At 33.4% G+C, this 14,747-nt stretch overlaps 1 long non-coding RNA gene across 1 annotated transcript; it reads left to right on the top strand.

Moving 5' to 3' along the window:
- Window positions 1–9,436: 9,436 nt before the first annotated feature.
- Window positions 9,437–10,857, top strand: LOC119068658. Its single transcript, XR_005086195.1, has 3 exons — window positions 9,437–9,449; window positions 10,184–10,189; window positions 10,634–10,857. It is a non-coding gene; the product is annotated as an uncharacterized LOC119068658 (long non-coding RNA).
- The last annotated feature ends 3,890 nt before the right edge of the window (window positions 10,858–14,747 follow it).

The following is a 14,747-nucleotide window of genomic DNA, read 5'->3' as shown; positions in this document are numbered from 1 at the left end:
TTGGTATTTGAGGTGATTCCTCCATCATTTGTCAAATTTTACGGCGTTTTTCGATGAATTGGAAGAGTTTTCGACTTAATCAAACTGCTCCTAGATTTTGAATTATACAAAACGCAGCCTAACTATATGACGTAGTCAAACCATACTTCCAAAAAAACACTGAAATCAGTCAAAAGAAAACTTTAGAGGTGACTCAAATCCTTGTTGATCTACTTACAAAATAGCTGATATTGATAGGAGTGATGCATTTGGGGTGTCTGAGCTCAAAAAATGTAACAATGAAAATTTTACTCGAAAAAATTGCTTCACAAGTGGCAGATGTTGAGAAAACATCACCGCTCCTAATAAAATTATAATCAGACACCCTATTCACTCCTATTGATATCAGCTATTTTGTAAGAAAATCTACAAGTACTTGCGTCATCTTTACTTTTTTACTGACTAATACTGTTGCCTCCACAAACTCATTGTAACATCTAAGAATTTTCCTGCGACTTGTGAAACGCGAGATTTGGTACAATCCTCTTTGCATGAAAACCAAAGCTACACTCGTGGAATTTTCAAATCCGACACATCTTCTGTTTCGAGGTTTACTGTTTTTTTCGGAATTTTGCATGCGTTTTTATATGGAGAAATCAGAAACTCAAGTAAAACTAAGAAACAGAAAATGTGTCGGTTTTCAAAATTCCGTGTGTGTATGAAATCATAAATTTTCTAAAACAGTGGAAAAAAAGAATTTCTACTTATACGATATCAATGGTCTTGGAAAGGAACTGAACCAAATTGAGACAAAGATTTTAATTATCGATTACAAGTTCTCGTTAGTGGTTTTTGTCAGTGTGCACGAATAGTTTGTTATGTTCATGACTTATTGTCGAATCATTTAATTTACTAGATCAACATGAAGTAGGTCGTGATATGACAGAATTTCATGCTAGTTATACATTTCTAGGAATCACTAGTATTATACACATCGGTTTACTCAGCATGAAAATATTATACAGAGAGGTGACAAAGTTAAGAATTACATTCATTTCAACTGTTGGCGGAAAAAAATCCAATGTTTGACTTTTCACCTGAATAACAACGGCATACAGTCAGTCACCGATAGTGAGCTTTTCATTTACAACACAAAAACTCACTCGATTTTATTATTGTGTAACAAACATTGTTTATCGCTCATCTGTTCGCCTATAACACACCACACAAAAAGTTGTCATTCTCAATAAGTTTGACGTTGTTATTCCGTGGTTGATGGATGTCGTACTGTGACTTGATATCCAGATTACTTTTTTTTAACATTCTTTTATCCCACTATGTCAAATCTACCGCAAAACAGTGGAACGGTTAAATTTGAATTGATGATTGAAAAAGGACATGTTTTCGTCGTCGTCATGAATATATGTTATCATAGCCGTATCTATTAAGGGGCTAGAGTGAACCGGGCCAGGCATGAGATTCCTAAAAAAAACAGTTTTTATTTCATTTCCTCGTACAAAATTTTTTTTATTGGTCTCAGGGTCCGCCCTGAAATTGCTGTCTGGATACGCCCCTGTATGTTGTGTACGATACGATATGTGTAACACACACTCACAATCTATTCAGTATTTATATAGATGGAAATGCGGAGAGTTTACATTTTATTTATTCATTCGACTAATAAAAAAAGGATTTTTTTTATTAAATTGTAAGTTGTTCATGCTAACACAACTGGTATTATAAATGGTATTTTAATAGAAATGTCTGGAGCTGACGATTTTTTCGTGATAAATAATCTTTTGAATGAAGTACACATTTGAAAATTCGGTGAAGTGTACTTTCTTTTTCCCTGTTCGGGACGGAGGGAGAGCAAAATTTTGAAAAACACTTTAGCGTAAAAAAAAGTAATATTATTCGTGCATGCGTATCAGCAGAGTCTATGATTCGCACAAAAAAAATTTGTTTCACTAAGATTCTAAAAACAAGGGAGAGCTAATCATAAATTTTCTCATTTGTCATTATTTCAATTTCCTTTAATTAATAGTTTCACTTTTCTGCATCATTAAGTCGATTCGATATGTATACCAATTTCAATGAATGAATCAATCATACTCCATTACATTAAAACTATCCATAAGTCAGATCAACTTTCGCAGAAACTTTTACATTTTCCAAATTGACTCAAATTTTGAAGTCATCCGACTATAACCCCTCTCGCTCTCTCTGTAATTTCCCCGAAAATGCCATCCATTGTTAAGTGAAAATATCTGTATAAGTTCAATAAAGTCATTAACTCATCATATTCAATCCAAATGGGGATATATATATGGGATGTATTTAAATGTCTTGATCGATTATTTTTCGTTAGAAGTCGAAATGTGAAATTTATCATTTTCGTTTTTCCGTTACTGGAACGGGAATGAAAATGGAATTCTTGTTTCGTTGTGCTGCATAATTTGCTATATTACACAAAATTTACTATTGTGCAGATTTTAATGAAGGTTTATTACGTACAAATTAGAAAAGAAGCTAGCGAATATGTTCACAAAAGTTTGTATAACTTAAACAATTCGATAATATAAACATCCGAAGTCGAAAGTTTGCATACCCAAACAAGTTACAAAGCTAAATAGCAAACGAAACAAGGAAAATTTAGCTCAAAATTTGTGAAACAAATAAATGAATTTTTGATACTTTTATGCGAACAAAGCGAGGTAATTCTTTTTCGCTCGCAAAATCAAAGTTTTATGTTCAATGGAAATTACCAACCGAAATTTATAGAGAAACATTTTTTGTGTTACTGAAGAGTTTTCCGTCTCAATATAAATCACCTTTGTAATAGAAAATACCGTATGGATGCGTCATGGAAATGCAATGATACAACAACCGGTCATTTTCCACACAATTTTCGGTCGTTCTCCTTGTTTCTTTCCTTGTTAGGCTTCTAATTCTATACAATGCTGTTTCTTAGTAAAACATTCGATTTTCAATCATTCAATCATTCGACGGGATACATTTCTTGCTGCTACCTCGGGCAGTGTTCTCATACTTAAAAAAAGAAGTCCTTCCGATAAGTTACTTCAAATATTAAACTGACAATTTCATCAAGCTATTACATAATGAGCTAAAGCAATTTGTAAATTTTGTATATTTTGCATAACATTGAATTTTCAAGAAAAATTGAATTAACAAAATTATGTGAAATGAACGGCTGATTATTATTAATCGTAAAACATCTAACGACAGTATAACATAGAGAAGCTATCTTCAATCCGCAATTTTCAAAATAAAATTGTAATCGATTGTCAATGTAACGACCATTCATTTATATTGTTACTCCCCTCAACTCTCAAACCGAAATGTTTAACGAAATAAAATAAATGGAAAGTCGTCTAATGACATTTTTCCATCATTAGTATACATACGCTGGAGCAGTTGCGGGTGCATTAGAAAAATAAAACTGAAAGAAGTAAACTGAAAATCAATTTAACATTAGACGACTTATACACATATACAAAAAAAAGGAAATTGTCATTAATTTTTCTACTTTTCCACACTCTTTAATTGAGTTGAGACAAGCAATAATTCAAATGGCAGGCAAAGCAAAAATCATTTCAACTGAATTTGAATGATGATTAATAGATTAACGCCTATAGAATGAATAATGAAAAGTTATCTACTGTTCTCCGTAAACTGTTCTCCAAAATTAAAATTTTTTTATTGGTGATTTAATGACAAAGAGGGGTGTAGCAAAAAAAGATAGCATCACCACAAAGTACAATTTCAGATCATTTTGAGCAATATGTACGTGCTTTTTGCTCATATCAGCAAATATCAATAAAAATGCTAACATCAGAAAATCAGAGTTACGCCGCTTGAGATCTGGCGAAATCGCTGCAAAAGTTCGTGTAATCATCATCTTGACAATACATTGTCAACGTAAATTTAATATTGTCTCTCGCTACGTTCGTATGACAATTTTCATTGGAAAACTGAGGTCTAAGTGTATTTCAAAACAAACCGAGAATCGAGATAGAGAAGATAAAAAAAATCAAAGAAAAATCATAATGCCTTGTCTTGCCTGTATCATGTTTCAGTTGTGCACTACGTGACGTTGTCAAAATGATTCGCTATGATTGGTTGAGACATCGAAATATGGTGATGTGGTTTTATACCGACTCCACACCCTATCCACTTGATCGTCTTCACAACTATTTTTCCGACTTAGACCACTAGTGCCCAACTACAACAACATAGACTTTCTCGGTGCAGTTCCTAATTCTTTTAGCCCTAATTTGTATACACAATCCAAATAATACCGATGATCTTAGTGTCTGTCCCACAATACCGTTTGTTCAGGATTTTTCCCCAGTGTGGTACTACTGTTTACGAAGAAAAATTAGATTAAAGACAACTTTCAACACTGACTGTTGAAATGAATTTAAATTTGCTAGCTTTGCATTTGAAAGCGTTACTTTCGCTCTAATTTTTAATTTCTAGTTGACATTAAATCATACACCCTTCACAAGCATCCCTCATTCAAATGTTGCATCGTTCGCTTTGTAATCAATTCCAAGATCTCCTTGATATGATATAATGTCATTGTCTTGTGCTTTCAAAACGATTTTGAAAATACAAAAAAGATCAGAATGATTGTGTCTCTCGTTGTTCGGGGGCATAAATAATTCATATAAAAAAGTAGAAATTGTTCATGCAATGTTCCTATTGCGCATCAATTACAACCCAGCTTTTTCTAAACAAAATGTTACATGTCTGTATGGTTTTCCTCAAACAGTCATCTCATTATAACACATCTCCATATATGGGAGTGTGATATAAAAGAGTTGCATGTATAGGAATATTACACAAAGCTTGTGGAAAATCAATTTCAACAGAAATTGATTACCACTTGAGTGATCCTTTTCAGATTAGAGTGATTACTTTTTTCTGTATTATATGGATCTCTCAGAATATCCCAGATAGAGAAACTCGCAATTGGTGCGGTAATAGAAAATCCGTTGGAAAATCGGTGCACGAATAAAAATAAATTAAATGTTTTGTGCTAATAAATTTAATTTTTTTTTGTGTATATATATGTCACGAAGAGGAAACTCGATGTTTTATGAATTTGTCGAAAAGTGTTTTTTTACGTGGAAAATGTGGAAATTGGAAATGTATCTGTGTCATCACACACAAATAAAAAGGCATGCAATTACACATTTGCATTACAATGAATATTATGGTAGAATAATTTTTCATTCTACTATGATGTTGAACAATCACCATTTTATTATGTGAACATGAAAAAATGCGTGAATGGGCGATATGTTTAAAACATTTAAAAAAATATATTTTTATTTTTTGGCATTTTCAATATAAAATATTTAACATTGCAATATTTGCCGTTCTTTTTGTGGAATGTCGTTCATTCGAATCGACCAGAATAATCATTTACTCGCCTTTTTTTGGAAATTATTTTATTATTACGTTTCACAGCGTTTTCTGTTTACAGTTGAACAAATAACATTTCTGTATTAATACACAATACAATTGTTTGATTACAGTCTTGGATGAAGTCCAAGATTAGAGGTGAGCGGGGAATTAAATTTTTTTAGCGATAGGGTAAAGTGTCTCAAATTCAACGTTTTTTAGAAAGGCACTCTTCAACATTTCTGAGAGAGAACAGAGTGTCAGACATATTCTAATTGCCCGAGAATGGAGCAGCGAAAAAATTATGCCTAGCTTAGCTCTATCGGAGCTTTCATTGTTTGCTATTTTTGAAAGAAGTTTTTAGAAGTAATAAAATTATGGAATTATATCATCAGGAACTCATTGCTTTGAGGAAAGAAGGTCACAATATATTTAAAAAAAATTAAAGAAATAAAGTTAGCCGATGGTGGAATTTTGTTATGATAGATGACTCGCATCATTGTCTGCGATGTCAATCATATTCATTTCCAATGATATTCAGCATCTATGCGACACATCGTCGGAATGAAATGAATCGGATTAATATCGCAGTAAATTACAGTCATGTGCCTGGAGCAACTCTATGCCTACCTTTTCATCTACGCTCTTTCACAAATAGATATCGTTGCAATAAACCTTTTGTTAACCTATCTCAGACGGCTATTCATCTGTTATTGTTAACGACGACAAAAATAATGACAAGCTCTGGGTAATATGGTCATTCATATAGTAAAATGAATGTTTAAAAACTGAAGTACAAGATTTGAAACCAACAAATTAAAAGTACGTTGACGATGGAAGTAATAGATCCGATAAAAATACTGGTCTGGTCTATAACAGGCTAAAAATGTCAACATAAAATAAATTATAAATTTTACTTGAAGGATTTTTGTCACACAAAATGTGCGTCTAGCGCACAGTCTCAGGACTCCGTTGTTAGTTTTGTTCACCGAAGGAAAGAAGTTGCAAATTTCATTTCGAGGGAGTTGTTCGCGGTCACCCGAAAAAATGAAATTTCTTACTCGTGGTGACCACAACGCTTTTCACAGTTAAGGTTCTCGATGCTTCAGCTGAGGTGAGAAAATGATTATTTTCCGCCTGCATTGTGAAAATGACTATTTAAATCCAGCCAGTGCCAGCCTCCTGATAAGATTTTGGAAAATGAGAATGGGAATACATCAGACGTCAGACAGATCGAAAAAAAACTAGTTTCGCAATTTAGCGAATCGTGGAGATAGAGTAAAAGTAGAGTTGAGGATTAAAAAGGATTAAAAATTACTGCCGCAATACCCCTCCTGTACTGGATCTAACTCATAGATTAATTTTGATTTAATATTTGATTAGTGCCAAAATAAAGTTTCAATTGAAATAAATAATTATAATTCAGCCTGAACCAATGGTTTTATTTGGTTCAAATTTGATTAGAGAGTGAGAAAACATTCATTTGCATAATGTGTGCCGATCAATTACATTAGGCCGAGAATACACGAGCAATTTTGAGTGGCTGAGATCGACAATACTATTGTAATCGGATTTGCAGCATACTTTAGACAGTGGAAGGGCGCAACATAATTGTCGATCTCAACAATTCAAAATTGTACGTGTTTTTTAGGCTTTATGTTGCTTGTTACCCGGCATCCGTATCTATCACGCACAGGACACTATATTCTTATAAATTAAATAGTCGATGTGACTTTGGTCAAAGTTGTTATGTCGAAGCATGGGAATCCCTTTGCCTTGAATAATACAGCCATATGCGGCGCTTAATTCAGTGCCTATTTTAAAGTGAATTAATTCTCTAAAAATCCTCAATTTTTTTTTAAACTCCCTAAAATAGGCCCTGGCTTAATTCCATGGGGTGTTGATGTTAACAGGTTGTCAGAGTCGCAACATTCCGTTCAAAGTGCGATGGTTTGTTTCTCTTGTTGCATTTGCTGGAGAAGAGGCTATCTACTACCGGACCTCATGTGTTAAGCTAAAACACCGTATCTTACTATTTGTGTGCTTTGGAGCGCTTTCGAAAGCTTTGACCATTCGTTTCGATTGGAAAAGTGGAATATTTCAGCTAAGTACAAAAGAAGCTTTAAGCTCTCGAAACCTATTCCGAAAATGGTGACTAATCCTGGTTGTTCACGAAATCGATGGTGTGTCATTTTTTTAAACGAATTACTCCGGAGCCTTGATATTTTAAAGTACACCATTGTTCAAAACATTGATTACGAAGTGCGGTTCAAAGTGATTTCGAAGTGACCTTTAGCCACTTTTGTAGTGATTGAACACATTCGTTTATTTCGGCGTTACAGTCGGATATACTTTGGGGTAATTTGTTTTTTAAGAGTTCATGTATTGCTCCTTGACTGTTCTATGTGGAATACTTTACGCTACCCGTCCATAGATCATCTTCATTCATTCATTCGTTCATTCATTTGCATGATTTTTTTTTCACCTCGGATGACATTTCTTAACGTATTGCAGTTAGACCAGAAAATAAATCCAAATAAATGACTCAAATGAACTTGACTGATTTGATTATACATCATACGACGCGGCTACTCGAACCTACATTTATTTAGCTTGATTCATTATTTTCTCATTCCACTATGAGGCAGTGTAGCCATTTGTTTTACACGGAAGTGATCGTAATCTCCATTACATATAAAATTATAATTTTTGCACATTTCGACTATTTATGGTATATTGTGTAGTACCTTCCGCAGAACACCGGTTGCTTTGCTAACCGTTGGCTACATAAATATTCCCACCACCTTGAATGTTTTGTTGAAATAATAAATTTTTCGGCGGGTTTACGTCTTCCCAATTTCAGAGAATGGAATTTTACATCAGAAATACATTAAAACCGATCACGTGGTCTGTGGCTATGAGCATCTAGTTCAACCCATTTTTTACATGGCAACCTATAATAAATCTGCAGAAACTCGGCGAAAACGAGGTCACAGCGACTATAAATAAATAAATGTCAAAGACGAGAAATATTATTTTTATTAAAATGCACCTTGAAAGAATTTTTATTTGTCCGAGAAAAGAAAATGTCACAAAATCTCCAAAATAATACTTTCTGGTTTAAAAGCAAATTCTGCTCTTACGAGAATGAAAACACCACATAAAAGATCACATATTTTGGCAAAAATACCATACAATCTAATCTCATCTCATCTTATATACAAATAAAATTGTTCCTTCTACGGGGTCCACCTTATATAAAATACTCCAATGTGCAGCTCTGTTTTTTTTTTCTGTTTGTTATCGAAAAATGTATTTCGTTGCACATAGTTTGCATAATATCTACTTGAAGAACATGGTATAAATTTACTCCATTTGCACACGAGCTTTAAGTCACACAAAGAACGATACACAAACATAATCCACAAGAAAACAATTTTTATTCACTGCATTTGTTGTTGTTGTTGTTCCTTTTTTTGCTACTACCTTTTTTTGTTGCCACGGAGTCACTTGTGTGATTTAAAGTGGTTAACTCAATTTTTTTTGTTTGAATCTACCGCTTTGGGAGAGTGCAAACGTTGGCTGTGTCCTACTTTTTCGTTTAGTTTTAAATGCAATATGCTAATTGGATCCACGGTCAGAACATTTGAAGTTTTATTTTTGGAGAAACATGATGTAGTTCACATATCCAAATATCCATATCCATTCAGTCATAGCAAAACAACAAAGGAAAATTCATCAAACTTGACGAAATAGTTTTATGTAACGTAAACGTGTCGTAGCGGAAAATATGAAAAGCGGTAAAAGCCATTTCTCTGAAACAAATAGGATATGAGCATACCCACTCACTACACGACAACAGCAAAAAAAATGTAAAACCTCTAGTAACAAATAGTTCCAAGTGAAATATATGAATTTTCCATTTCATGCCATTCGAAACAATGTGAAAAATTTAATTTTCCTTTTCTTATGTCTTTTCACGTTTCTTTCATCTTTTATTTGATGCTACTGCCTTAAACATCCTCGTTTTTATTTTGTTCGTTCATATAGGGTTTGAACAATATTTTGTATAACTTCAGCGTATATTATGTTCCAACAATAAATCTTTTTGAAGAAAACTGCATTTTACTACGTAAATGGTGTAATATGTTATTTTGAGTGTAATATATGCAACCATTTTACGGTGTCTAATATGGGGAAAGAGCACCATCAAACCTTAAAAAAGATTAAATGCTGTTTCATACATAGGAGGTAGTAAATAGTAGACAGTCTCCATTCCATTGTTATTTATTCGTCAGAACACGTAATGAAATAGTTCTGTTTAAATAACTGAGCGAATTATTACATTTTTATAGACGTTTTTCTGAACAGAAAATAATTTATGAAAAAATCTCAAACGAAACTGAATTTCCTTAGCATCGAGAATTGCATAACATTTCAACCATTACAACCAATTGCTTCAATGGAAATTTTTTTTCTCGTAAATATTGAATCATTTATAGTGCACAAAAGATATCCTGCGTAAATGTAAATATTTAAGATAAATTAACATAAAGACTGAAATGTACAAATTATCAGTCGACAAATTTTAAGTTTTATTTAAGCTGGTGGTAGGTGAATGAACTTCCCACATTGTACGATTCGTCACTTTATAACACTTTGGCTATTCGAAAATTGCACGAATAGCCAAAGTAGTATGCTGTAGTATAAAGTGGCTATTCGCACAATGTGTGAATAGTATTTTCTTCGATGTTCGCACATTCTGAAGAAAAAGTATTTTGTCCAGTTGAAACAAAACGCTTAGTGCCATAAAATTTGGATAGAGCACACACTTGACTTAATACAACGTTTATTTGTCGATTTATTGATGGTTTAGATGTACTGGCAGCCCTGAAAAATCTGGACGACGTTTGTTGCCATTCCCTTTTAGCGGCATTTCGTGAAAGGTTGAATTTAGTAGGATCAAACCAAACTATAGAAAGTATAGAAAATGCGTTAGGAAGATGTTTGGTTTGCGTTTGGTCCTATTAAATTGGCACCGGGTGCCAATAGTCTCTTTATAATACAGTGGCTAATGGCACCAGGTGCCAATACTATCTTTATTATACTAATGCTAACCGGGTGCCATTAGCCACAGAATAATAAAGAGACTATTAAAACCCGGAAAAATTAAAATTTGAATAAAAAATCTGGATATTTTGAAAATTATTTGTACAACTGTTAGAGAATTCGTCCTTTTACGAAATTTAACGTAAAGACGGGTTGTTCGATACTAGGGAATTAATCCTTCTACGAAACATAACGCAAATGCGTTTTGTAGAATACTAGGGAATTCATGTTTCTACGAAATGTAACGTAAAGGCGGATTGTTCGATCCTAAGAAATTATTCCTCTTACGAAATGTAACGTAAAGATAGTTTGTTCGATCTTAGGGAATTCGTCCTTTTACAAAATTTAACGAATGCTAAATCCTGAGGAATTCATCCTTGTACGAAATATAACGTAAAGGTAGTTTCTTCGATCTTAGGCACCCGGTGCCAATAGTCTCTTCCGTGTGAATAGAGTTTTCGTATTTTTATTAGAGTTTTTGATCTATTTTGAAAATCTACATATAAAAACAACACTTAATACACCCCCTCCCCTCACTTACATCTTAAAAATTCCGATTCATTAGTCGACTTAAAAATTATAATTCATCTGCGCAATAAATCTAATAATTTCTTGTTTCGTGATTGTTACATGCTAACATATGGCAAATGTGAACGAACGCTTGTTGAATACGATTAGAAAATGCACGCAATCCCCTTTTTTTATTATACGTACTGTATTCAACATCCGGTCACCACCGGTTGAAACGGAAATTTGAATGTTTTTCTGTACGCTTTCGTTAATGCCATGTTATTTTTCTATATTTTAAATGGTTTATGCTGCTTAATTTCGATATTATTTTCGTTAAAAAAATTTATTTTACATTCAAGTCTTTCGGACGATGTAATTTATTCTCCGAATTCATTTCACCCGAGAAAATGTTTGATTAGTTTTGGATTATTTGTGGGAGTTGTGATGGAATGAAGTTATTTCCTGGTAGATAAAGAGGAAAATGGTTTGAGGCGAATATGTGCTGTAGATAATTTAATCAATAATTCCTGTTAGTAGCATGTTAAGTAAAACTTTGTGTGTTCAAATATTATGGCATTATCTCGAAAACATAATTTTTCCTAATTAATTTAGTATGGTGATTGAAAAAAAATTGTATACCAATCTGTAGCCACTGTCTCCTCCAATGGACTAGGACGACAGAAGCGGTGAAGTCGTTTTTGTTTGATGGTAAACCGATAGTTCTTAGATTTCCATAAAAAATCCTCCCGGTTTCGAGGTTGTTCACAAATAGATTGTGGAAATTGTTATTTACACTACCGCAAAAATCAGCAATGGCACTGCAGTCGGTCTTTTGAGATACGAAATTTAAAAATCAAAATCATTTGTTAGGAAATTAAATTACTATGCAAATTGCTTAGTCAAAAACGACTTCACCAAGCACCGATTGAAGATCTGGGACATACTTTTGACATTGCAATGTGTGCAACATAGAGAAACGTAATTTCAAAACCCTATTACCCTATTTCATGTAAGCCTGTGCGATTCATTATTGCTATGAGAAAATTTCCTTGTCAGAACTGGAATCGAATATGAAGGCTTGATGCACCAGGTATTAGAGCATTTTTAAGTATAAAAAGTAGAGAATGCATTTTCAAGGTGATCTGGAGCAACTCTGAACCATATTGTCGCTAACTCAGCTTCTCCAAATATCGAAGAAAGTAAAGAGCTTTTATTTATATAAAGTCGAGGTCGCTCACCAGAGTGACCAGCTCAATTAATAGAATATTTTTTTACACACTGGTCATATTGTTCCGTGTATACAATTAAGAAGAACCCTGTCTTAAGGATGTATTTCGAAGTTATTCCGGTTAAAATACTTATAATATTACTTATATCTTCACGTACATCCTGTCAAAATTTGAATGCCATTTAGTTGTTATTAAAATATCGATGTCCCAAGTGTATATAGAGAGAATAACTGATTCCTAAAACTTAAGTGCAAACATGTGAAAATTTATTCATTCCGTTTCATTGTACGAAGATCTATATTATTGTCGCCTGCAAATCTCTTCATATGTGGCATTGCGGCAATTTATATGCTTGCATATATAAATGTTTGAATCTTTCATCGGTTGTATAATCCGTTTGAGAATGTCATTAAAGCCATCTTAAAATGTTTCACTTGTCATATTCATAGATAGATAGGTATATGTGCGACCTGAGACTGATATCAGTTTTTAGTTAATTAAAGTTACGAAAACGCCATTCAAGTTAATTGTGTGTGTGCCAAAATGTTGTCTTCTGAATTCAGTGACAAAAAGTAAAACTTTCCGTGGCATTTTGAGGAATACATTATGTGCAACTCGATGATAATAGCATATTATGGCACTAGGACCGAGAGTTACTATTTTATATTCAGGCGCAAGAAAAAGGCACATTCCGAACAGAAATTGAAGCAACTGGGACGATAAATTTTGAAGAAAAAGTGGAAAAAGCTGTTTTCGTTTTCGCACTCTATCTGGAGAGAGAATGTAACGTGCTTGGTCTGCCTGAATATAAATGTTTTTAAGGCACACGATGTGTAATGTCACTCGAGACCACAGTCTGCACATCTAGTGCCTAAAAGATCATTTATCACTCGATGGTATAAATAACTATTTTCGAATGTCATTAAGTTGAATTTCGGTAAACCCAATTTTTTCTTTCTCTTTTTTGTAAAATGGTAAATGGTGTGTGGTATGCTTCGGTAGATTGGCTTCAGTTTAACAAAAAAAAATAAATAAAAACATTAGTCGCTCACGGAATTTGTTATTTCAAATTTTTAACTCTGTCCTAGAATTAACAGCAGACTTGTGAATTATTCTTATCGCCAAAATTCGGCAAATGGACCTATCGAAAAGATGTTAGTTTCAAATTCCATAATAATCCAACAATGGAATTCCAATTTATACTTCAGTTTTATGGTCACAAAGAGTATTCATTCGTTCAGACCGAAAAGCATTGAAAGTATCTGAACTTCACTTATCAACCCCGAAAAAGAACACACTCAAATCGAATATAGGTAAAGAGCACAGACAATAACAATTTTCTGCTAAAATGGTTGACCTTTTTTATGTTCCCTATTTTCCTTTTTACGTACGTTTTTTTTCCTTCTTCTTCTTCTTCTCCCAAGTTGATACAAAAACATAGGTTTCACATAACACACAGCGTACACAAGCGATATCGCAGTGTGCGCATTTTCTGGAACCAAAACATAAAATAATCTTATTATTCGAATATAGTCCAAGAGAAAATAACATCTGGTCGACTGAATAATATGTATGTATGGTCTATTTACCATATTGAAAGAGTCTGCGGTACACCGTAATACGGTAATACGTAATAAGTCGCTACACACCCGATATAGGAGCAATATAAAATGAGGAATAGTGTAATATCCAGAGTTATATCAACGTATTACATATGGTCGTTCACTGTCCTATGTCCTACATAATATTTAGAGTTGGAATAATGGAAAAAAAAAATATTCCCCTTTACGATATTGTTAATAATTTTCCGTGAATTATGTCATTTTTAATGGAGCATTACGAATTAACTGTCAATTTGGTTGTACTATACGTATTCGGGAATGCCAAGTTTTTATTTTATTGTGTAGGGATTGGGATTGGGATCGTGTAAAAGTAAGCTGTATTATTTATATGTTTTTGGGAAACATGAAAGCGGCATATTTTTTTTCGATTATTTTATTATCCATTACTGGATTGGGGGTGGTTCCAGTGTGTGTGTTTTCCAACATATTAAATGCAACAATATTGTCAGTTATATGATAAATTGGCAGTAATGAATTTTGAATGTCAATAAACTTGCTTTACATTAATATGAAATTCGTCGTAATGATTCACATGTTCTTTATGTGCTTTGTTCGCATGATAGACGAGGAGTATTGTCGTATATTTGGCACGCTGAGCTCAATTAACTGATGCTTTCATTTTTAGTGGTTTGTTTTTGGACGATCAACTTTCGACTGATAACGCTGGCTCAGTTATGGTGTGCCAATTAAACAAATTTATTGATTGCCCCATGCGAAAGTTGACCATTACAGAGTAGTTTGGCCCCTGGGAAAATGACCCATTACATAAAGGATATAAAGGATGAATCTACGTAGTAAATTAGTAAACAACTTTGAGATCTTCGCAAACTCACACTTGTGAGAAAACTGTTTTTCGACAAGTGAAGCC

Source organism: Bradysia coprophila (genome assembly GCF_014529535.1).
Source record: "Bradysia coprophila strain Holo2 chromosome X unlocalized genomic scaffold, BU_Bcop_v1 contig_20, whole genome shotgun sequence".
In the NCBI taxonomy this organism is placed as follows: domain Eukaryota; kingdom Metazoa; phylum Arthropoda; class Insecta; order Diptera; family Sciaridae; genus Bradysia; species Bradysia coprophila.
Note: the sequence above shows the minus strand (reverse complement) of the source record. Positions and strands in the feature narration are given on the sequence as shown.